This window comes from Halyomorpha halys, unplaced genomic scaffold (assembly GCF_000696795.3).
Source record: "Halyomorpha halys isolate HHAL.00 unplaced genomic scaffold, Hhal_1.1 Scaffold37.1, whole genome shotgun sequence".
Taxonomy (NCBI): Eukaryota; Metazoa; Arthropoda; class Insecta; order Hemiptera; family Pentatomidae; genus Halyomorpha; species Halyomorpha halys.
In genome coordinates, this window is record NW_027106407.1 from 504,978 (window position 1) to 532,286 (window position 27,309).

Below are 27,309 nucleotides of genomic sequence, written 5' to 3' on the forward strand. Positions count from 1 at the left end.
ATTCATGTATGCATATATAAGTATTAAAAAAAAAGTTTAGAAGAGGAAAATCGATAGAAAGAAAAAGAAATTGTGACTTAAAACTAATTTATATGTTGAATTAACCAATAACTACTTAAATCACAATGTTTCTTCTAGAAAATAAAATTAAAATGTTTAAGAGAACACATGACATAACATAAGTATCTGGTTTGTGGTTGTTTTTTTTTATTTATTTATTTTATTTTATTTTCTTATTTGCAGCAGATTGTGTTTAACCATGCGTTAAAGAACTAACAGTCAAAAACAAAACAAAGTCGAAGGCAATCTACAAAATCCTCTTGACTTTAAACAAGAAAACAAATAATTTAATTTAAAAAAAAACATTTATAGAAACAACTCTGTCCTACACATATATTCGTTCTAAGAAACCGGATATTATTGCACATTAAACATATTAGTGGGTCGTTATAGAAGTTGTCCATAAATAATGAAACTAGACAAGGCATTTCAAATGATAAATTGGTTAATTTCTTTACAATTAGTTCAAGTCAATAAATTTATTATTAATAATTTTTAAACATTTACTCACTTTTACGTTTTAACATAAAACTATTTTACAATTTATTTATAATCTTTAAATTTCTTTCTTGAGACTGGCAATTTTTTACTAAATAATTCAACAACACTATCCAAATTATAGTCTCAAAACATTTATTTCATTCACACGTCCAACGTTTCGGCCAATTCGGCCATCTTCAGGGACAATCTTAATTTACTCAGAGACATATCATTTAACCCTTTTAAAAAACTCCATACAGGCCATTCTGCCCAGGTCAAAATATTTACATCTAATTTGTCAAAAATACAATAAACACCTAATAAGTCAAAAACATTAAAACCAGTCAAATTATTTCTCTTTTACTACAATTTATACCCTAATGGATAGTGTTGTTGAATTATTTAGTAAACTATTTTACAATGTTTCTTAAGTATTGTGAAATAATTATCTTATGTAGAATAAATTATATGTTATAGGTAATTTACAAAATTATATATTATAGATAATTTACCAAACTATGTATTATAGATAATTTGCGGAATTATATATTATAAATAATTTATAAAATATTTATATTATGGAACAGAACACCTACTTTAAATGTTATTACAGAACCGCTATGTATAGTAGAATGTTTATTGTTTCACCTAACTGCCAGCAATCCTTTTATTTCAAGCTTTCCTTGAAACATAAACAAATTTTTTTTTTTTTTTTTAAAAACTACTACTTTTTATTTATTGATTGATATTTACAATCTGCCACACAGTTGTCGGCAATAGGTAATAGTGATGAGTGATCTCATACATACTAAAACAAAAGAAAATAAATAAATAAATGAATAATAAAAAAAAAATCTCTTAAAATATATACAAACAGAAGAATAAACAAAATGAACATAATCAAACTATGTGTATGAAAAATAAATAAATAAAATAACATAATGATAAAATAATATAGTCTCTAGTCAAATTTACACTCTAATATACAATATTTACACAATCGACCTGAAGATCCCACTTTAATCCCACCTGAAAGCCCACTCTATCCCCCACGTGTGAGGGGTAGAGCAGAGCTCAAAAGATCCCAGCGCATCCCTCTCGTTGCATCACTGGTACTGAATCAGTACATAAAAAAATAGCAAGAAAATTCAATCGACGAATTAAAATTGTGCACGCAGACGTAACTGAAACTATTTTTAATATTTCGCTGGTATGGTCTTGAAAAAAAAAATTATATCTGCGGAAAGCTGCTTAGGAAAGATATGTAGAAACGAAATATTTTTAACAAAATAAATCTACTTTTTTTTTACGTAGTGTATCATCTAGATAAGTCAAGGAAGAACAGACGTGTGTTTTCGGAACCATTCACGGCGATGTAAACACTTTTTTAACATTAAAATTTTAAAATATTTCAATTTTCTAATTCTTAAGTGGTTTCATAACCCATCATATATTAAGATCATATTGAACTTCGATTAAATGTAACATCGATTAAAGGTACGACATAACGTTGAAACACATATTTTCGTAACAGAAATTGTCCTACAAAAGATAGTGACTATGAAGTATTCATTAATAGAATTAATTATATTTTATTGTTAATAAATATCAATAAATTATGTAAATACCAGTCTATTTATTCTAATTAGTTTTCTAATAGTTGAAATATTTAGATCGGCATTGAATTCAATTTCTAACTCAAGTTGATTCGGCCACGTAATCCACAGTACACCTTAAACATGAACATTACAAATACTAACATTTAACTTATCTTTCTGTGGGAGTTGGAAATGCTCCAAGACCGGCTGACTACTGGTTGGTCTACGGCGTTCTATCTTAAAATATAGATGTCTTCTCTTCCTCCGTTTCTCGAACTCTCTTCTTCCTGAACTGAAGTTGGATTTCCTTCAGGCTGGGTATTTCCTGGGTTAAATAATCATTTCTCTCTCCCTCTTTGCTCCGGAAGCATTTCACATCTTCCTCTTCAGGCAGTTTTTCATACCTCTTACGAACTCTACTAAACATCTTAGTATTTTATACGTTATGTAAATAGATAAAACATATTTCAGCCAGTTTGATACCACGAAAATATATATTTTATTTCTAGTGAATTTAGTACAAAACTGTTTACAAACACAAAGGTTTAGGACCGTATTAAATATTGTTAAAATTATTTTATTGCATTTATTACTAAAAAAATAAATAACATTATAATAAAGTTGATCTTTACTCAGAGATTCTGATATTCGTTTTAATGATTTCAGTGTAGAATAAAACTAAGGACAGATGATTTACCTGCTTAACTCAGAAACACATTTCAGGCATTTATATATAAATACGAGGTTTAAGTAACCTTGAGTTTCGATACCAACTCTACCAATCGCTTTATTTATTTTTTTTTTTTTTTATTCTCCCTTCCTAGTCAGTTTTGGCAGTAGTGGGGACAAATCGCTGTCTACACACTTATGTCCACTGGCCGTTCAGGTACTAATCCTGCATCGCTCAAACGCAAATCTACAAAATTAGTCTCTAAGGAAATCCTCCCAGCTACGTTTTACTCTATCTTTATGACGTCATCAGCTACCTTTGCGCTTATTAACCTTTCCGGGATTCGTTCGTTGCTGGGATATATAATTTTACTCCTCCATTTTATACGCCATACTTAAAGACCGGATTTTTTGCATAAGAAAACCAAACAGCTAGAGAACAAAAGATACGGTACTTGCAATAATGCTATCATCTTAATTATCAAACAATTTCTACAGTGTTGTAAATTCTTCGGTTTACTCATACTTTTTCGGTGGAATCATTATTTATTATTTTTTAGGAATTTATACTAATATCAAATATTTAATAAAGTTAACCTTTTCGAATTGAAAATAAAATGATTGAATTACCATTAAACTAAAATTAGCATCTTCACACTATCGCAATATTATGCAATAGCTTGTATGGCTAAGTTCTGGTTTGTAATAATACAGTTTTTTATGATTAGAACGGTAATTGTAGTAATGGTTCTAAATATGAGGGTTGAATATAGAGCTATTAGATAAATTATAAATGAAGAGAGAGAGGGCTGGCTATGGCTAGCGATTAGATAGATAGTACATAAAGAGAGACGGAGTGGAGTGGAGAGGAGGCAAACGTCAAGTGCAGTGGATTGGAGGGCCCTTATCGGACCTGTTCCTCCACAGACCTCCTTCTCCCGTCATTAGTGAGTGCCTCAGTGCCCCCCTGGTTCAATGCCTCAGTCGTTATTTTCATTCTCCCGCATCGAGTGCTCTTTTCCAAAGGATTTAGGTTCATCTCTCTTCATTGTTATCTCCCCACTTAGTCTAGTACTGTCCTCTCCTCTCTGTCCCGTTGTCTGTAAAAATTGCCTCTTCACCCATTGTTTACTGCCTATCATTTCTATGATACATACGACCCACTTCTGCACATGAGCACGTGGTCTAGAGCTTTCCTAGAGAGAATCAAAATTATTTTATATGAGTAAAAAGAAATATAAAATATTTATTGAGATAGAATAAACCAGCAGAAACGCCTTCATTCTGGCGACGCAATCTTAAAGTTAGTGCTAACATGCACGGTCTCTAGCATATGTGGTATAGGTGGTATATTAGTGGTATACTAGGTGGTATATTAGTGCTACCAAGCCCTTTTAAGGTAGGCTCTACATCCACCTTCAAACACCTAAACGTTCTATAAATACTAAAAATGGAACTAAACCCACATTGTATTCATTTTAATAGGAGAGAGTACTCTATGAAGGTCGTAAATGATATTTGTTCAAACTTTTTAGGAAGAAAAAAAAAACATACCGTTGACCAAATTAGCATATTCTGGTAGTAAATGAGTCAAAGTTAATTATTAGGGCCTCATTCATTGATAGCAATAGTCAAAATAAACATTTTACAGCGAAAAATCGTTTTGTTAAATTTCGAAGCTTGAACATTTTTATGATGTTCCCTATAAGTATCTAGAAACTCGAAACAAAAGTATGTACAACTAAATGAATTAGCTATTATTAGCTAATTCCGAACTTTACTTATTTCATAACTTTACGTTACTCTGACCTTGGATTATGCCAATTTCAGACTAGTATACTTATCCCAATAATAGAAATAATATATTAGGCAGGTTTTAATATTCACATTTGTTTTAGTTTGATTAGAACACGGAAACCTGATGCTTTCAAAAAGGGTGACCATTTGGATTTTTGAGAAATCCCATTATTTTCTAAAAAAAAAAAACAACACTTTCGTGTCATGCTTTGTTAGAAAAATTCAATTTTTAATTCTTCAATTTTCTAAGAAAAAAGAGCTTTGTCTGTTAGTTAAAAACTAGTCCTCTTAAAATAAGGGGCCAATTGATTTTTCGGAAAACTTAAATATTTTCTTTAAAAAAATGCTGGCTTTATTTTTTGTTAGAAAATGATTTAATTTTGAACTAGACTGGAGTCCATACCTAACTTGTTATAGACAACATATAAGATAAGAATAGTAATTATTGAACAATTACAGATGAATTAAAAAAATAGCAAGCAGCTGCTGAACTGTGGTGAGTTGCTAATACAAAACCTACCGATCAGTCAGGCCATGGGCAATATTAAATGGGACGAGAGAGCATTAGTTGTGACTAGCCGAATGCATTTTGGAATTACAGGACTATTTTCCCAAAATCTGAAACTTTTTTTTAGGACAGACCAGTGATGAAGAGTATTTCCTACTGTCATTGCCAAAGAACTAAGTCTATCTTTTCGATGCCATGGCGGAGCAGGTATTAGCCGGCAAACCTATAATGGCCTTTACGCTTCGGCGAAGTATTACATTATTAGATACCAACATCAATGGCCAATGGTACTGTCTGCAATGGATAAATTGGAGAGGGAAAGATATATCTATTAATCACGCTAATCTTAATATATATTAAGATAATATATAATTAATAATGTATTAATATTAAGTAGATTAGAATTAATAAGCTTTTCAACATTATGGTTTACCTTAACAACTGTGTCATCCTCAAACTCCAAATCGCCTTAGAATCGACATCCAAAGTATTTGATGGCGCAACCTTCTATAGATTGAATTCTCCCCCCACACCTCGTCATTGAAACAAAATTTTGATTTTATCAAGCTCCCGTTCTCTAAGATAAGCTCTGAGCTTTTATGAGGGTTTACGGGTAACCCCAAGAAGCTAAAATCTAAAATTTCTCTCTTATTTTTTATTCTATGTTCAATATCTTCCAATCTACTCATCCTTACAAAATAATTACTAGCACCTTGTTAAGTAGAGTAAATTTGCTAAACTTATAACTCCTTGCTTTCAATAGTTCCGAAGACATGTTTTTTTTTTGTTTTTGTTTTTTCCAAAAACCTACCTTGTTTTCTTAATCAACAATTTTGTAAAAATTTTTTTTGCAAACATCATAGAAAATGCTTCTACAAACAAAATCATTATAAACTACTTTATGGTGTATTAAACTAGCTTAAATTTGATTACTAATAGATATATTTATGTTCAATAGTTCCTGAGATACATTGTTTTGAAAACCAATTTATTTTTCTATACGACTAGAGATCAACATTTTGTGAATTAATTTGGCAAATATCAGAGGACCTACTGTTTCTACTAAGATAATCATTATGAACTATTTTTCAATCTATTTTAGAAGTAATAGATATCCTTACGCTTAAAAGTTCCTCAGGCACAGTGTTATAAAATTCAACATTTTTTTTCTAAACCAGGAATGATCACTACTGTGTAAAATTAATTTGGCATATCATGGAACCTTTTATAAACATGATAATTATAAATACTAGTCCGTTTAACTAGGTCCCATTTTAGTACGAATAAAACATTTTTTCTGAAAACCGGAAAATCAAAATTAATAGCTGGCCCATAAAACCAAGTTATCAAGGAAGATGTTGCCGAGCTTGTAGGACCCGTAAGGACCCCTGACCTAATGAACAGTCCTATCTCCAGGCGATGCCGGGGCGTCTTAGTTAGTTTTTATTATCCTCGAGATCTGGCTGCTTTCCCATTTTATACATTTCGCTGCTTTTTTGTGTCGCCGCTAAGAGTGCCAACAACAAGATCCTCGCCTCGTAACAGTAAAATGTATTAATGCGGTATGAAAATAGGCTAGTAGTTTGTCAAGAGCATAATCCAACAATATAGTTTTATCAGCTTGCGGTGATTTTGCAGTACGGTTGTAAATATGTTCTAGAACTATCTATAGTTTAAAACTCGCTTGGGTAAATTATTAATTATATCTGAGTAAAGTTTTCTTACCTCTGATATTTATTTACTTTATTCAAGAACTGGTGACAATAATAGAAAGTTACATTATTGTGATATTTGTTAAAAATTAATTTATTTATTGTTATATTATTTACTTATTACTTTATTTACTTATATACAACAAGTTAATTTGCTGTTAGATATAAAAATAACATGATACAAACATGTGGAGAATCTACCCATTGATAGAACTTCAATTATGTTACTAGAGAAGAAGACCTCAGGGCCATCTTCTTTTCAATGCCTAGGGGGATTATTAGGTATTGAAGGAGAAGCCAGGTTAGAAAAGAGTTGGTTTGGGTGGTTGGGAAGTTTATTATGGAAGGATTGGTATCCGGTTCTGGCCAAATCGGCGACATATGGAACATTGAGGTCCTGATGGATGACTAGTATTTCTGACAGACTTATGTAATGGTCGGAATCGACGAGCAGTTTCCTGTCTTTTCAGTCTTGTATGAGGATTCCATGTTAGTCGTTTGTCTGGATGTAGTCCTAAGTAACGGATCTGTTCGACATGTATGAGTGGGATATTATTAAAGGATATAGGAGCAGGAAGTCACGGGCTTACGACGTAGCGTAAATGTGATTTAGTGGGATTTATTGGAATTAATTTCAATACTCTAGTGGGATTAACTCTTCAAGGGTGGTGATGTGGAGGGTTTGAGATGCAATAGGTCATTATTCACTGACAATAGACAAGTGTCGTCGGCGTAGGTGGTGTGGATAGTGTTAGGGTGGATTGGGATGTCAGCTGTAAAAACTGTATAGAGGATAGGACCAAGGATACAACCCTGAGGTAAACCAGCAGACTGAGGAAAGAGAGGTGAATAAACTCTATTGTGATTTACTTGAAATAAGCTGTTGGAGAAATAAGAACGGATATTGAGCAAGTATGTAGAGGATAGGAATTTACAGATCTTGTATAGCAGTCCTGGGTGCCAAACTCGATCAACATCCTTTTCTACACCTTTCCGAGCAGTACATTCCGCGCTCAAACGCAGACAAGACATCGACCACACGATGATATTGCTGGATAGTGGAGTGGGATGTTCAGAACCCAAACTGGTGATCATCTTCAAAATTGTTATTGTGATATTTAGTTTTCCTTTCATAAATGGCGCATAAATTCTATTAAAAGCAATCGAAAATTGCGCAGCTTGCATCCCATATTGTATGATTTTTTTTTCTTAATAATTAAATTGGCCTAAGCCAATATACTAAAACAGATTTCTACAATGATGCATTATTTTCAAGGCTATGTAATCATAGCCATGATCTAGCCTATGATTACATAACATGATTGCATGATTGTATCAATAACTATAAGCTAACTGACAATTATTTTCTAAGATTCACCTCGCAATTTCAACATCAATAACAGATAACGGGTAATTAAAGTTTTTATCAATTTTGAAGGATCTTTTTCCATTTCCTCTGAGCTAGGATCTAATTAAAAGTGCCATTGAATATGAAAAAAAATCGTTTTCATTACTCATTTAATGATAGAAGCGAACATTAGATAGAAAGTATTTTAAGACCTCACGGTCCTGATGGCTTCTTCTTTTCTTTTTCTTTATTTCAATCCTGATGGAAGAAGGGGGCGGGGAGAGAAGAAAGAAATGATGGAGAAGAGTAAATGGAGAGGCTGAATCAATTTAGAGAGCTCTTTGGCAGGCTCAAACTGGAGCTGACTGAGGCTTAAAGGTGTATCGATCGGGGCGTTAAGTGCCTATCAAAACAAATAACCTCCAACTAGGTTAACTTGTCATCTTTAATGAAATTGGGATGGCATTGGTTCTACTTCTTAATAACCAGGCGGCATCAACGCGCTATAATTGAATAAAAGCCCGGTAGGTTCTGGAGACGGAAATTTTTTTATTGCCAGGAAGAGCTGGCTCTGAAATTGAACTCCATGATCATGATTCCCTCTCAACTGTAGATCGAGATATAAGCTGTTACTGTCTGGGAGAAGACAGCAGATTGATGTTTGATTTTTGGGCTACTTATTTATTTTAACTACCTCGAATCTAGATTATATTTCATGATTTTTATAATAATACCGATTTCTTTCCGCCGATGTGGACCGTCCATTTTAATATTTTTCTACTCCTTTATTCTTGTTAATGAATAAATTGACAATCCTTTGAGTAACATCCGTACAGATAAAAAGTAATGATGTCACTAGCAGTATTTTTCATCTACATAATACGTAATAATATTTCTAGGCTATACACTAGACCATAAGCAATTATTCATGTCCCTTGTTTTTGTTCTTAGAGGACTTTGTACCAGAATAAAGGTTATGTTTCATTCATTCATTAATAATAAAATTGGGTTTTACTTGTCCGTAACATTAACTCACTGACTTGTTGATGATGTATCTTAAAAAACCTAATGCATACACCAATAACCAAGTCTAAAACCAAGTATACAGTAACACATGAGATTTCTAAACCAGTTGACTCAGTAACTATTGGGCGCCATAACTTCGAAATGGTTTTGAAAAACAAAATACTTTTTAAGGCAACCAAACACCACCTCTGTAAATCATTTATGTGCTCCATCTGGATCTGAGTGGTAGGCATCAAAGGCTGATGAGTTAGAGCTCCTGATCTTAGAAAGAAAAGTTCTTTACCTAATTTTCAGTGGTAAAAAAAATTGGAACAAGCAGGAGAAGGATCGTATGGTAACATATCGTGGAAGTCAGGAACTGGTTGGTGGTAGTATAAAACTTTAATGATAGAAGGATGTGGTTGGCGGAGAGCATGTAACCGGGTTGTTAAGCCATCAAAAAAGAAATCTCAAAAACAAGAATGCCTGTTAAATGGAACTTATTACTGAAGATTCCTTTTATACTGTAAATGTGCAATAACGTTCCTTAAAATTCCGACTGAGTGGTTAAAAGAATTATTTCTAATATTTAAACAAATATAAATAGTAATTTGAAACACACATTTGGAAGCAGTGAAGTTCTCTGCAGAACAAAACCAGTTATCTAAATCTGGCTAGTATTAGCTATTCTAGCTATAATTTCGACTTAGGATCCTTGTGCATTTTTAAAAGTTCTGAGCAGATTTCCCTGCTATTACTACGCCGAAGCCCAAAGGATTGGGGTGTTGCATTTGAATAATGTCTGTTGTTATACTCGAACATGGATTTTAACTGCATTTTTCAAGAAGTATGATAGGTATCTGAAGCACCTATTGCAGAAAGTATCAGCAATATAAAAGTACGATCTAAAATTAAAGTTAAAAGTTTACCAAAAGAAGAACATCGACTAAAATGGAAGTGGGATAGTCATGTTACCAGATTTGATAACAGAAAATGGTCCAAAATTGCTACAGGATGCATACCAAGATAATTCAAGAGATAGAGAGGTAGACCAATTCCAAGATGGCGAGATGAGATTGTGCTAAGAGTGGGAGATTGTTGGGCTACTTTGGCTAGGAATAGGGATCTATAGAATGATTTGATAAATAACTTTTAGCAAATTATGATTTATAGTAAATGCAGCATAGACAATTTTTATTTTATTTTATCTTTAAAATTATAACTTTTTAAAAAAAAATTAATATAATCAATGAAGTAGTGGAATTTTTGTGAATTCTTTATGTTTACAAACCAGACTAATACTTCCCTTTTAGAGAGGCTTTTTGATCTGTAAAGAATATAAATAAAGCTATTATTATTATTTAGAGATAGACACGAAACCAAATTCCATCTTAGATCTTAGATGTTCAAAACGTAAAATTCCAGTGGAATTTTTTTAATCTAAGAACAACAATTTATGGACTCAAATCCGTAAGAGCCGATTATGAAGAAATCGAGAAAATGTGTAAAGAATATTATATATAAAATGGCACTCGGGGTTGGTCGACTTCAAAGTATTTGGGCCGTTTGTAGCTGAGGGAGTAGACCGACTGCCTCATAACTGCAGTAGTGCCGGTCCGAATCCAGCCTGATGGGTCGACTTGTTCATTTGGCGGTCCCACAAAATAAATACTTGACTCCCATGGTTAGAAAAGGTTGGTTACCTCTAGATAACCTTCTCCCTCCCCCTTTTGTATTGTTCCAATACTTACTCTTATTATATGTCCCAAATAGCTGAGTGAAAGTAAAAATCAAATTGAATACAAAATTTAGAAATCTTAATAAAAAAAATAAGAAGTTAGATGAATTACTTTAGAAATTCTCAATTATAATATTAAACTGGAATAAATACATGAGAAATGTAATAACAGATCTATTTAAAAATGAAGTTGCTTTCAAAATATTTACATGCGTGTGCGTGTATTTGTTAAAGATTCCGTGCACCACCCTTTGCATGTTCACATGTTTGAATATTAATATTAACGATTAGAAAATATATCTTTAATGTACCTGAGATAAACTGTTGTAATTGAAATATCTGTAGCGTTGGATATATTCATCAGTTTCCTAAAAGGTTGAAGAAGAATAAGACCGAGGAGGCTAGAGTAGACTAGGACTGACATAGATTAAGGGGACTAGAAGGATTAGCCTGAAGGAGAGAGCTGCCAGAAAAACGAAGTAATGAGCGCTTCAAGGAAGAGGAGGAGTGAAAAAGGTTCACTTGTTGCCGGGAATATGTAATCAGTGATCCATTGAGTCCCCCTGACAGGGGATTATTGATACCTCTCCTATCTAGTACCATTATATCCTATCTTCCTCTAGTCCGTATTCTATATCCTATATTCTATCTGCCAGCCATTTAGCCTCTTCCAAGCCGCCCTCTTTATCCCTACCTAATTATTTATCTTTAACGCCTGTCGTGGCGATGAAAAGGCCCTATCATCAGGCAGTTGTGCATCTCTACCTTCTTACAGGCTATGCCGTGATATTTTTCATAGTTCGGAAGAACCAGGCGCGTCTATAAAATGAAAGAAAAAAATAATATAAAACTGGATAGGCGAATATTCTGAACAAAAAATATTCATTTTTCTGTTGCTATAGAATATTGTATTGCAGGGTTTCTCAGAGTGGCAATAACAGTTTAGCAAAAGATAACGAAGCCATGAAGGCGCTGGAGAAGGCTAAACCAACATACCCTCAAAAGATTGACGTTTGAGTATTAGACTAGTCAATGAAATTAAAACCATTCCTGTTCGCTTCAGCATGCTGAAAAATAAAATTAAAGTTAGTAACCAACACTTTTTTTTTTTTTGACAAAATACTTTTTATTTATTGATAGATATTACAATCTGTCACACAGTTGTGGGCAATAGGTAATAGTGATGAATGATCTCATACATACTAAAATAAAATAAATGAATAAAAAAAAAAAATCTCCCTTAAAATATATACAAACAGAAGAATAAACAAAATGAACATAATCAACTATCTGTATGAAAAATAAATAAATAAAATAACATAATGATAAAATAATATAGTCTCTAGTCACATTTACACTCTAATATACAATATTTACAAAATCGACATGAGGATCACTGAGCCCACTCTATCCCCCACGTGTGAGGGGTAGAGCAGAGCTCAAAAGATCCCAGCGCATCCCTCTTGCCGTATCACTGGGTAACCAACACTAGCCTGTGACAAGATAGCAAGGTGTGTTAAATCTACATATTTGAGACGATTTTATTCCATGCTTTTGTCATAAGATTTTTAAGCCAAAATATTTTTCTTTTCAAATCTGATCCAGCGGTTCAATCAGAAACCCAAAATGTTGATATCAAACTACAGCCGCCACTACCGACACTTGAAGACTTGTTACACCATTTAACCTCAACCTGGAAGGTTTAAGTCTTCCAATTTTCTTATTATCAGATTAATTCTTACATATTCTTTACAAGAAATATGAATAAATAATGGATACTTAAGATAGTGGATAATATTCCCTCTATCACACTGCAAAAGATTTATAATAAAATGTTATAATGTTGTTGCTAGTGTGTATTTCACCTGAATTCATAAAACATCAACAAAACACGAACAACATATCGGTACAAACATATTTTTAAAGAAATACCGAGGTGCGATAGGAGCGCAACATCTTAATTTGTCTTGGGAAAAACCTCATGTAGAGCATGGAAGTTTAAAAGATATGGTTTCAACACAGACAGGGAATGACGAGTTGACTGTTCAAAAACTTATTTTCTCAAATTAAGTAAGCGGTCAAAAACCAACTGAAATAATATAAAAACCACTGATTAAGAGACAAAGTTTCGAACAACTTCGCAATACTTCATCAGGGCTTTCGTGTTGAAAGAAAGTATCATAATCGCAACAATAAATTTTTTTTTCAAGTCCAAAAATTAAAATTTGGCTGAGAAAACGGTTTCGACATCAAATTGTCGCTTTCTATGAGAATGGTAAAGACTACACTAGTATTTCAATATGTTTCCTTAAATAATTAAAAGTTATAGAACGAGGAGAAGATGGTTGGGGGTGCGGTCAAAGAAAAACACAAATAAGTAGGAATAACCTATTTTATTGTGCCAACGTTTCGGTTAGAGTTTCTAGCCTCTTCAGAGCTAAAAACAGAACATGATAACAACCACAGTAAGTATAGAAAATAAAAAAGAAAGTATAAACAGTATTCCGTTCTATTTTTTATTTTCTATACTTACTGTGGTTGTTATCTTGTTCTGTTTTTAGCCCTGAAGAAGGCTAGAAACTCTAGGCGAAACGTTGGCACAATAAAATAGGTTATTCCTACTTATTTGTGTTTATCTTTGACCGCACCCCCAACCATCTTCTCCTCGTTTGTCATCCACGGTCAACTATCTCTCATAATTATAAATTATAGATATATAGGATAAATTACAGATACATTGATATTATATCATTTATTTCTCTCCACTCTTTTATTAAATCACTCCTGTATATAAGTATTCTATGGTTAACATATGTATATGTACAGTATATTTCTGTAAGAGTGGATGGCTCATTGGTAAGGCACTTACTAACTCCAAGGACCTGGGTCCGAATCCGACTGTTTTAGATAATTATTTCCAGTTTCACTGTAGCCGTGTCAGCCCTGTGGGTTCTGGAGCCTTCCGGGGTTCACCCAGCATTATAAAATGAGTACCCTTAATTGAGTAAAAATCTGGCGATCAAGCGTGATTCTGACTAAATCACCTTCTTGCTCAACCGTTGGTCTAGTAATAGTACTTCCTGATAAAGTACTGCACCCATAACCGTTCATGGGTTGTAGCGGTACAGGTTAAATTTTTTTTTAGTAGCATATTTCTAGCTTTTTCTATTACTATATTTCTAAAATAACTTTAAAGTGTAAAATGTAAAATTTACCATAGTAACACTTTTTGAAAGAATTTCTGTCATCTGAAATCCCTCTACTTTTGTGAAAAAGTTTAAACTTGAATCCTTGAAAGGAGAGGTTAATTTTCAAACCGGAAGTTGGTGGGAATGTTTTGCATATCGTGACTTGTAAATTACTATTTGGACCTACCTTTAAGAGGATATTTTGAATAATTGGTGTTATTTCATTTAAATGTTAATTTCCTATTTCCATGCAAGAAGATTAGGTAGGTGGTTGTTTTACACGACTATGTTTTGCAAGAGAAGCCAAAGGAACCTTTATCAATTATTATTAATTGCACTTCCAAACTCTGTTGTTCCCAGCTATAAGAAGGATTCCTGTTGAAAGCTTTGTCTGCGGATTGTCTTGATTCATTTTTCAAACAATGTTTTTTTTTCTTTTTCTTATAATTTACAAATTGGATAATTTTTTGAGGTTAAAAACTTCCAATTTGAATTTATTTTACTCTAAATTATCACAATGTTGCACAACGTTTCGGGACTATCTTGTACTTTAATAAACCTATAAACAATAATAATACACTATAACAACAATCCTCATCTATGTGTATATATAATTCATATAATTATAATTTCCTAATAATTAGTCAAACTTTTAATTTCACATAGGGAATTATGTCATTAACTACATGGCTGAAAAAATTGCTTTACACTGTTTTTATTTTATTATCATTCATTATCAAATGCAATTTTTCAGCCATGTAGATAATGACATAATTTCCTTTATGAAATTTAAAGTTTGACTAATAATTAGGTAATTATAATTATATGAATTATAAATATACATGAATGAGGATTGTTATTATAGTGAATTATTATTGTTTAGAATAGTCCTGAAACGTTGTGCAACAATATGTTAATTTAGAATCCGTCATCGTAATTGAGGTATGAACATCATGGCAGCTATTTGATTCTCCATGGCGAGTCTAAGCAACTCCAAAATAAACTTCCCAAAATCCACTGGAGTTGTCTTATCGAATTTTTAATGCAAATCGTCGCTTTTTATTAATTATTCTAGAGTAAGGTGCGCTGGAGAAGAACTGGATAAGAATGTAAAATTAATATCTTAATCTCTGCTCTACCCCTCACACGTGGGGGATAGAGTAGGCTCAGGGATCCTCAGGTCGATTGTGTAAATATTTTATATTAGAGTGTAAATGTGACTAGAGACTATATTATTTTATCATTATGTTATTTTATTTATTTATTTTTCATACAGATAGTTGATTATGTTCATTTTGTTTATTCTTCTGTTTGTACATATTTTAAGAGATTTTTTTTTTTCATTCATTTATTTATTTTATTTTAGTATGTATGAGATCATTCATCACTATTACCTATTGCCCATAACTGTGTGGCAGATTGCAATATCTATCAATAAATTCAATTATTTTAAAAAAATTTAAAAAATAAAAAAAATACCTTTATATATATTGGTAATATATACAATTGGTAATGTACCTTAATATACAACTATATTGGTATTTCTTAATCAAACATTTTTTGTAAATTCCAATTTTCTGACAGGAAAAATGTATTGTTTCGATGTCTGGACACAACCCATGTTGGATTCCATTGTACTGTGAATTTTTATTATTTTTTATTGGGTTTTTTATTAATTCTTTCAGTAGTATTAGGAAGATTAAAAAAATTAAGTGTAGGAGGAAAGCCGGAAAATCGAGAATGGAAACGAAATCACCCTCCCACACGAAGATAAAACAATTTAATTTCACCTGACTCCGTTTTCATTCTTTGAAAAACAGATACCTTAAAAGTATTTTTGTTAACTTAAATGTCCATTTTAATTTATTTTCATTTTGGGAATTCTATTTTAAAATTCTACATTACTGTTTTTTTCTATACTTGGGCTAAAATTGAAAGATACTTAGCTTTGGAGCTAGCAAATTCGTATATTTTGAGACAAGAATAAATCCTGAATTAACGTATAATTATTTAATAATAAAAGATAAAAACAGAAGACAATACCAAAAAAAAGGAAATTTTTCCCGGCTGGACCCGCCCCAACAACTCCCAGGGATCGACGGTCCTATATCACTTTTGAAATATTTGCTTAAAACGGGAAGAGGAGACTTTGAGATAGTTAAATCGAGCAATATTTAAAAACCGTCTGAAATTGAAGAACGGCGTGAATGTAGGTTGTTCTGATATACTCGTATGGATATATTTTATGGCTTGTCTGTGAAAGACTCTTCGCTGTGGCGTTCAGTTGTTATCTTTCTTCTGATTAGTTCGTCTAGGCAGGTAGTAGACGAAATAGTGAAGACTAAGGAAATCGCTCTCACATAAAAATATATGTCTCTTCGACAAGAGCTGGCCAAGAAGTTACCGTATCTGTCATGGTGGTAAGAGCAGCCAGGTTCTGGCTTGTAAGCTGCGATAGATAATTTCAGGTAGCTGTTCATTCGCCGGAGTCTTTAATAACTCGCGATGTACGCGGTTTAGGGGGTCATTAAAAAGTGAGACTCTTACCTCAGAATTTAAATGAAACAAAAAAATATCAAAAACGGATATGCGTGAATCCGATAACAGTACCTTATGAAAGCTTATGTTAATGGGACTTGATTACTTTCTTAAGATGTGGAAGGTAAACATCGCTCGTCAGTAAATCTCATAGTAACAGAAGGTACGACCACTGTCATGCATTAGTATATGACTTGTTCTGTGTGTGATATTTGTTACGAAAGCGTAAGTAAAAGAAGCCATACCTGTAAATCTACTGTTGGTGTATGTTTCACAACAGTGTTATTTCAACTCGCCTAACTATATACGTGAGCAATTAGATGCTTATTGATTTTTATTGATAAATTTTCAGTCCTTTTAAGTTTAATTTATATTTTTAATAATACATCTTCGAAGTGTATGTTCATATGCGTTTAAAGCAGCCATATAGTAAATATGAGTTTGAAATAAAATCTGTAGAGGTAAATATCCATAATGATGTTATTGAACACTAAGCCCTGAAATAAAAATCAGCAAAATAAGACAGTTGAAAACAATATATGTAGAAATTTCAAGGTTCTGTGAATCAGCCCTAACGAAAACCTCTCGGTAAATTGAGAAAGAATTAAATTCCCCGGCCAATGCTTCCAGTCTATAAACACTTGATTCCTGGGAAAGAAAGAACCAACAAAAAAGTTTAAAATGTAGTATTTAAGACTTCGTTTATTTCCTTACTCGAGCTATTGAGTCTTGGGCTATTGACCTCGAGACACAGGAGCCAAATCTAAGAAATGGAAATGTAATACTTGAGGATAGAAAGGAAGCAGGAAATAGGAAGGTATAAAGTTAGGAATACTACAATAAGAAACAAATTAGGAGCAAAACCTGCCGAACATACAATTCAATTAAAAAGCTATTGTAGGCGGTGGTTTGGTCATGTAAAAAGAATACCGGAGGAAAGGTTGATCACAATTATGTAGGAAACGAGATCCGATGGAAGAAACACTTGGGATAACGCATTCAAGAAAACGTTGGACAAGAGAGAAGTTGACTAGTATAGACGCAGCCAGTTGACAGGATTGAGATTTAAGGATCTGGCTCTACAAGCTAACTCCTCACGATGAACCGCGGTGGAAGAGGCATGATTAAGAACAAGAATAAGAGAAATATGGCGGTTTTCGTTTGTAGCTAAAAGACACTATGAGGTGGGCATGACGTTTCATAGCTCTAAGTATTCAGTACCTAAAACACTATGTGGTAAATAGTGTGCCTAATGAGACGTATATTAATGATGCCGCCTATGATATTAAAACATCTGCCAGAAAATTGGAATGATTCTTGGGAAAGTTGGCCTGAAGAGACATAATAGGAAAAAGTAGTGTTTCCAACATATCTATACACTGGTCAGACTCAACCAAAAGAAATATGATGACATTAGGCCACTGTAAGTTTATGTGCCTAATGATGGTCAAGAATTTAGTGCACGTTGATAACGACAGTTGCTCCTCCGATTGATTCCTTTTAGAACTAAACACGCTTGCTGAATCTACCATAATAACTGTCAAAGCCACCTCAAATTGACTATATCTTTTTGTTAGAAAGCTTTAGAGGAACAAAAACAACAAGGTGGCTCGAATATAAACATTTATTTGGTTAACCTGACATTAGAAAACTTAAATATAAAATAAACAGAGTTAGAATAAAACAATGAATAAAGTAAAAATAAAAGAAATAAATTCACAAAATCAATAGATATATAAAATAAATACTTGTCGACGGTCCTGAAGAAAAGATGATCCTTTCCGATAGGTCAGAGGATGATGGTTCGCTGTGAAGATGTGTAGGTCAACGCACTACAACATTCAAACTGTTCCAAAATTAATAGGCCCACGTCTGTACTAGCTCATCAACAGTCGAAATTCACAAAAGCCAAGATATTTACAATATCTGACAGATGGGTTCTGACTGTTTTATTATACGACTCTGCTAATTATCAACAACTCATATCCCAGTCAAAGGCCAAAAACGCACAAAAGGTCTGGTTCTAGACTGTAATATTGACTAATACACTTAAACTATCCACAAAATAACATAAACTGAACACAGGCAGTGCTAGTTAGAAACTTCCATAGCCACTAATTAGCTGGAACTGATTTAAAAACGAGGATTGTGGGCCTGTTGCTAGGCGACGCCTTACCGACGGTTATCAACCCTTAGCAACTATTTCTTTTACATAATTATAACACACAAATATAAATACATATTTTTCTTCTCAAATAATTAAGATAATATAAATAGAAGTTTGGAGCATCATGTACATAAAATGGTGTTTTATTAACATGTATATTAAGATAAATTTATAAAATTGATATGGGTGTCAAATATAAATACCTAAAAACAGCTTTCATTTCATAGTGTACCTTTTATAACAAGCCGGACAATCTGTATCTTTAATATATATATATTTTCAATATAACTCGCTCTTTTATAAAAAAAAATCTGGTTTAGTAGGAGGAAGATAACAACTTTCACTTACTCCCCTATTTTGAGTTTAAATTACTCCTCGCTTGTTTCAGAACAGATATTATTCACTGTGCTGATACTTCTCTGTACTAATTTTCCAAATCAGTCTTTCAGTAAATAGATTGACTAACTCCAATTTCAACAGTTTAAAACTACTAACTAACAATGGAGGAAAACATTTTTGATTTTATTGTTTATATGTTGTTTTTCTAAGACCTTCCGCTTTTCAAAGGTATATAATATGTCTATATTGCTATGTATGCAATGGAGACTTAATCGGGATGCCAGGATAATCGCTGAAGGCAGTTATCCAAAAATAAGTTAATTAATTAATTATATATTGAGTCCTAAAAAACTATTATTATGATTGGTTTCTTTTCCAAAGGCTATTTGTGTGTTTACCAGTTTACCAATTAAATACCTTTATATTTATAAAATGTTGTGACCATTAATTATATATTATAATAAAGGGTGGTATATTAGGTTATATAATAGTATATAAACTACATAAAGAAGCTAAGTATTTATTTACAATTTGTTATTATGATTAAAATGATTCAGATAAAGGTTGTCATAAAATATAGATTATTACATTATTACTTATTGGTTAATTTATACTTATAGCTGCTGATGCCGTGGGATGTAGTGCCGTAGGTGTCGTTCATAAGGGATGTCCAGGTCTCGTGGCCCTTCTCACGACTTCGTCTGGTCGAAGTGCATCTTCTATGCCTGCCTCCTGGCTGTGGTCCTCACCCGTCTAAGCCTTCCTGTTGAGTGTCTCCGTCTGGATCTTCTTGATTTCCTCTGTATTTTTCTTCCACTTCCCTTTTAGGGTGTTACCTTATTTTTGAATCATTGGGCGTTCCCCTCCTCAGGGCCGAGAATGTGTAAAAAAGTTTGACATGTCCAGGAAGGGCCTGCACCTGGTTAATTTGATTCTGGTCCCTCACCACAACCTGTCATTTTGTGTTTAGACACTTAAAGGTTAGCCAATCTAATTTTCTCAGGGGGCCTATGGTAATGTGACTAACTTAATACAGATTTTTTCATATCCGGGGACACTAAAAGCTTCGCAGAAGGATACCCTGACCAGGTATAAGGGCAGATGACGAAACACCTTAATAATACCCAGGATTGTCAAAAGGTCAATACAGAGCAATATTACTACTCTTTTTTCCAGAAATGTGTTTTCATACTGGGAAAAAATATAGTTTTTCTCTTATTTCATTAGGTTAATTATCAAATCCTTTTATAACTTATATTTATCCATTTTCCTCATTTATAAAATTGTAAGATGGCCAATTATTTCGAATTAAAAAAATTAAGAATACTTTGGAGGAACATTTTTAAAAATTCTGCATTTAAGCACTGTCAAACTATTTTAACGAAGATAGATTCTGTAAGATATTAATCTCCACTTAATTGTGTATTAATTCACGGATGTTAATGAAAATATTTAATGCCGTTTTTGAGGAAACCAAAAAAAGTTAAGCGATTATTTGGTGGCAGTTCATGATTGAGTTTGACCGAAGATATAAGCTCTGCACCTTTCTAAATATATTATTTCAGTCCATATTCTAATCTAATGGGATATTTTTTTTAAAAATCTTATAATACATAGGTATAACAAGTAAACGAGTAACAATATATAAATAAGTAACAATATATAATAATAGAATATAATTATTCTATTATTAGAATAATAACAGAATTTAATATAGGAAATAATAATGGAATTATTTCCGTCAAAAACTTTATTAGAATTTTTCCACGATTGCAATATATCCCATCACTATACGATCGAAATACTTCCCATTACTAAACTTTCCATCGCAATACTTCCCATCAGTATGTGAAAGTATTTACAGTTCTGAGGAATGGTATCTTTTACCTCTGACATACAGAATTAAGAATTTATATTTTTACTCCTATGTTTAAAATATCAAGGTACAAGTATAAATAAATTTATTCTTTACGGATATTATTAAAAAAATTACCTATATACAATAAAATAAAACTATCAACCGTGGAGTTGATGTCCCGAATTCAACCATCAATTTGATAGATTTAAATAACGCAATAAATCAGATAATGTGCCTCCTATCTTGTTCCGTAAAATGAGATCTTGGCATGCAACTTGATCGCGTTATCACAAAAGGTGGAATCTGTCAATAAATTGTACAAATAAGGGCGGAGCATGTCAGCCTTATCTAGGTTCAGCCAGGAGCACGAACACACTCGACTCGCTCCATGAATACTACATTCTAATTGGAACCAATTCTGCTCCGGGATTTGCGATATTAATATAATACAAGAGTTAGTGTTCGCTAAAATAAGAAAATCAGATTGAATATGAGATCACCTAATGATACCGGCAATAAGTTTTAATGATTTAATTTATATATTCTAGTTGCTCCTTAAAGACGTTTCATAACTGGAACATTTTTAATTTAGATGAATTCCATAATTAATTTGGGTTAAGTATGAAGTCTTAATGGCTAAACAAAATATATATAATAGTATGTTGGTAGGCATTTTAAAGGAATACGGCTTAGAGAATATTATAGTAATAGCTTGGCTGTATCGGGAACATCATACTGATATTTTGGAAATAAAATTAAATTATTTCATAATTATATAATGATAATTATAGTATTTTTTTAGGATTAAATTACAATATTCTGGAATAGAGAAATTTGAGAACTTTGGCTAATCTTTTTTTTTCGTTAATATAATATTAGGCAATCCACATTGAAGGTTATGTTAATCTATGCATATCGACTGACCTCTCGGGAACATCTAAAATGAATTTCGTTCTCTTCCTCAGGCACAGATTTTTCGCAATGTCATTATGCGTAATTCCAGTTTTCTGAAACAAAAATTGAGAAATTTTTTCAGAGTATCTGAGGTAAACAACCGATCGACATCTAACTATTGTGGTATCAACCGAAACGAATCGAACAGTACTAAGTCAATTTGAATTCGAGACCTAAGGCAATGTACTTCTCATAGTTTATATATTTTAATATATAATAATCAAATACATGCGCAGTACACGTTTTCGGGGGCAAAATTCCGTACGTTCCGTATAGTTCCGGACAGACAGAAGCGATTATTGGAAAAGGCCTGATATATAAAGAAATTAAAGTCATCAGCTCTTTAGGATGTCGCGGCTGATTTTTAAAAACATCGTTCTAATTTTATAAGAGATTTATGGAAAATGTATTACTTATTATTTTTTTATTAACTGACAGTGAAACAGAGTCACGCCACCTGCCAAGCGTGCTGGAATATTCTTTCCTTCATACAACAATCTAAACAAACTATGCTGTTCTGGTCTCGAAAACGTTGCTTTCAACAACATTCGCTAGGAACTTTTCCAACAATATTCTTGTATTTGCTTGAAAGCTAACTAATCTAGAACGGGCAATTTCCTTACCACAACTTTTAAAAAACACGACAGGTTTTTCAATTTTATTTGAAAAAAAATATTATAAACATAAAATGCAAACTTAACCACCCTCAAACCATTGCATGAAAAATAGCGTATAAACTCTCAGTCAAACAGTTCTCAGATAATTTAAAATTTTGGTGAGTGATATAATGGATATTGAGGAAGTAATAATTTAATCTCAGGAAAAAAAGACTTGTGACCGCTAAAGTCCCCTAATCAGGTAAGTAAGCTATTCAAGACAACAGTTTTAACAACAGAGTCAAACTTATGACTAATAGTTGTGGTAAAATTGTAGTTATAATTGACAAAGATATTATGAATATTTATACCTGAATATGTATATGCAGTTCGTACAGAAATGCGCACTTCTTGATTTTAAGTTTTCAAAAATATAAAAGTAGTCAATTCACTGGAAAAAAAAAATGGAGTGTTATATTGTACACTTTAATTGAAATTCTCTGTCAATTCATACAATAGTTGTTAATGTGTCTATATAAAATATTAAAATAAAGTCGATAATATTTACTAAAAGTATATTTAAATACTATAAGCTCATATTATTGGAAAACATTCATGAAATATCACGGAATATTTTGTGCTATCAAACTGGAAAATGGGTTGGGCCTGGTGCTTTAAAAAACCGCTACAAGCCTATAACGGACAGGTATCATTATCCTATATCATAGTTCGATAAATATTCAAAATTTTGAGAGCAAATGAAAAAAGCACGTTTATATCGTAAATTAGAAGAAAAATTCGAGAAACGAAAAAAGGACAGAATGCTCTGGACATTTACATTTAATATTATATATATTTTTTTTTGAAAATGAGGAAGATCCTAAAGTACAGTTTTGACTACATAGAAATACTGTAAAATGATTATTTAAATGTATTATTAGTTAAAGTATTCGAACTTCCTATAGAACAACTGGTTATATAATTTTTGCACTGGTCTTGAAATAGGGAAGATAAGGCTTAGATTGGTAGGTTGGCCTAGTTTGACAGGTTTGACGAATGTAATATAACAAATAATATTTCGTCTCTAAAACTAAATTGCATTTGGAGGTGTAGTTTGATACTACAATTTAATTCTTTTTCCAGTTCCAAAATCAAAAGTGGAAAGCCAAAAAATGGTTTGGACGTCACTTTTACGCTTTTCTAGAATAATAACCCATTAAAATACACGTTTACGTCGTAAATTAGTAAACGAAATTAATCATTACTGATAACATATAACCGCTGTTTAAAGGAAACAAGAGATCGCTAATCAACAGTACATCTCAAGTCCGAGAAATCTAACATTTATTACAGAGTTGGGCAAATATTAATCGACTGACGAAAGACGAAAACTTTTTTATTCGTGTATTTTCTACTCGAATAATCAATTCAGAGACCATAACATGTTCGGGATCAAGAAAGTTAAAATAAATCGATACGCGATAATTAAATCGATACGCAATCATAAAATCAATAGCTTTTTCATTTTGGGCATATATTGGTAAATTATAAAGAGACCCTAACATGTTATAAATCAGAAAAGTTCATACAAATCGATACGCGATCTTAAAAATGATAGTAATTTCAAATTCTACGTATCTCAAAACGTAGAAGGGACTTATTTTTTATTCGACTAATTTTTTATTCGATTGAAATAGTATTTTAAATATTCGAATAAAAAATTATTCGGTTTGCTTAGTCGTATTTTTATTCCAATAAAAATGTATTCGTCTCTCGTCAATCGTATAAAAACTTCGAATGAAAATGTATTCGTCTCTTGTCAATCGAATAATTTTTGCCCAGCCCTGATTTATTATTATAATACATTTATTACCTATTACTTTATTCGAATAAGATAACAATTTAATCAATCTCAGGTGTTTACATCCATTCAGCTCATCCTTGCTAGCTAAAAATTTGAAGGGCATATAAAATAGGCTATTTATTAAATAATTAGTCAAGGATATATCAATTTTCCAATTACTGTGATTGTTTGACGTGAAAGAAATATTTTCCCAGCAACTTGCTAAAATAGTTTCGACCTTATAAAGTATGCAATTTAAATATCGTCATGCCCTTGGGGAAATCAACACCAATCTACAACAATATTCTTTAACTTAGTTCAGGCGAATAGTTTTTTATCCATAGTGTATAATTTTCTTATGCCTTTTAAACAGTATTTTTTACTGCTCTGTTTAACATTTAATTAATGTTTTAAAAATTAAATTGGTAATTTATAATTAGATAAGGTAATCTTAGTACATTAATTAAGTACTCGTCTTCGTATTTAATCACTCGTGTCAATGAGCGATTTGTGTCACTTTTCACAAATAACTTATAAATTAAGCGAGTATTTTACCTCCCTTAAAAAAAACTATAATTTTTATACAATCGACATTTCCAAACCAATCTACCGATATAGTGATTGAGAATCAAGAAAAAATTATAATTTGGCGATAATTTTATTTATCTTAGTATAGGTTTTCTGTTTAATTTTCTTCTTCTGTTTTGGCCAGTTTTCGTTTGTTTTGTTTTTTAACACACACATTTCATTTTTATATTATTAAAACATTATACATTGAGATAAGATCAAAAAGAGATAACAAGCATCAATCAGAGAAAAATAAACAATTATTTATTTTATTTTTACTTTTCTCTGAATAACGGTTGTTATCTCTTTTTTTGTTTAATAAACCTGATGAAGACCTGAAAATTAGGTCGAAACGTCGGCTCAAATAAATAATTTTTTATCCATTTGTGTTTTTCCGCTGTCTGAACCCCCTGGACATCTTCTACTCTTATTTTTTAATCTGAATAAATTTAATTTAAAACGTTTTGCATTCGTCCTTGTTTTGTATATATTATTGATTTATTTAGTGAAAAATTTATTTTTTGTAAAATATTTTGATGAATATTAAAACAACTTTTAATCGTTAATTAACTAAGATTAGAATTATAATTTAAGTACTTTTAGAATAATCAACCCGGTAATAAATAGTTACTACCATTTATTCAATAAATTAAATAAATTAAAAATCATTTTGGTAACTCATAAAATAATTTTTTTCATATTTTATATTTTTAGTTAAATTTGTCTTGATTTAATTTTCTATGGAGTTCAATTTGTTTTCAATATATTTTACCCACCGACTATGTAATGAAACCTTTCATGATACGTGTCATGAAAGGATTAAAAACATTTCCCTGAGTTTGCATATTTTAAAAATATCTAGGAAGCCATAAGAAAAATAGTGTAAGCTCTGTATAAAAAGTGTTTGTTTTTGGAATAATAAGGTAAATTTATGCCTTTTAGGTTTATTTAAAATAGATATTTTAATTTATGATTTTTTAATTATTTGTCAATTTTTACTTATTATTATTTCATTATAGAACTACGTATTATATTTTCAGAAAAAAATGCAGTTACATAACAAATAAATATAAAACATTACATATAACAATAAAGGGTTTCTATTCTCGAGAATTCCACGTTCCAAAAAAAATTTAATTGCATTATTACTGAGTCGGTCACTATACGGAGAAAATCAGTATATGATTGGTTTGTATTAGAAATACCGAATTTTCGCAGATAATTATAGGCAATAAATTGTTCCAACTCTTTAAATCAATTAATTAATTGAACTAATTTGTTAAATGCGAGCATTGGCAGGTAAAGATCCTTCCTTGTGTACGTAAAAAATTTTTCATTCATATGTTCCTGACTTGTTCATAACCACGAATGCAAATTTGCAAAACCTCACAGATTTTTTTCACAAACTTCATAATGATTGTACGAATATTTGGACCTTAGTTAAAGGTAATAGTAAAGGTAGTAAAATTGTAATTTCAAATTAATTCTTAATTTCTGTTGATAAATTGGTTGCAAAATGTAGCTGCATTGCCGGAAAACCCGGGTTTGAATCTTGCTGTAGTAGATAGTTATTTATTCGGCTACTCTAACCGTGAGTCAACCCTCTGGGTTATGGAGTCATCCTGGAGCACTCTCCGCCAGTATAAATTGGATACTTTTTCTTCATTGGGAAAAATTCTGGCGGTGGAACATGATCTTTAACGAATTACCTCCTTGTATTACCATCGTTACAAAAATAGTACTTACAAAGAACTATACCACTGACCCTTCATGGGTTGTTGTGGTACAGATTTTAATAAATATTTTTGTACTATTTTGTGGCAAAAAAAAATTCTATAGTTTGTCACCAATTTCAATCATTACATGTTATTTAAAACATGTGTTAAATCAGCTTCTCAACTTTCTGTCTTTGTTCCTTTTTTAAATATTTACTAGCTCAGTTTAAATTAACTGATTAATTAAAATAAATAAATAGATTAAATTATTTTATATGTACACACAACGAGTGTGGTGAATCTGATCTTGAATTATTTGTGTATCCTCTTGCTATAATTTAAATTATAATATGTTGTTGGAGTTTTAACTATTGATTGATTCTGGACAAGTTAATACACTTTTTAATTTCAATAAATGAATTATAATTTACTTTTTTTTTAAACATGAGTAAGAAACGACAATTCCAGTCCTTCTCAGCTCACTAAATTAAGAAAAAAACACGAAACGAAAAGTAAATTAGATGTTGGAAGGCGATACGACTCCGACGAAAAGCCGCATATATTTGAGCACAGCTGCTACCAGGGAAATGGCTGTTTCGAGGAAAAGACTACATTCCACCTCCCCGGAA

At 31.8% G+C, this 27,309-nt stretch overlaps 1 protein-coding gene across 7 annotated transcripts in view; it reads right to left on the bottom strand.

Moving 5' to 3' along the window:
• Nucleotides 1–27,309, bottom strand: part of DopEcR (G-protein coupled receptor DopEcR) — a 133,199-nt gene that overhangs the window by 86,088 nt on the left and 19,802 nt on the right. For 2 of the 7 annotated variants that reach the window (XM_067044760.1, XM_067044759.1), the window contains exon 2: nucleotides 22,927–23,006. The exons of 2 other annotated variants lie outside the window; for them this stretch is intronic. The gene's annotated coding sequence lies outside the window, so the exon portion shown is untranslated. Of the gene's footprint in view, nucleotides 1–1,136; nucleotides 1,339–21,929; nucleotides 22,013–22,926; nucleotides 23,007–27,309 lie in introns of those variants that run through there. 3 more of the 7 variants (XM_067044754.1, XM_067044756.1, XM_067044757.1) reach the window with 3 other exon arrangements.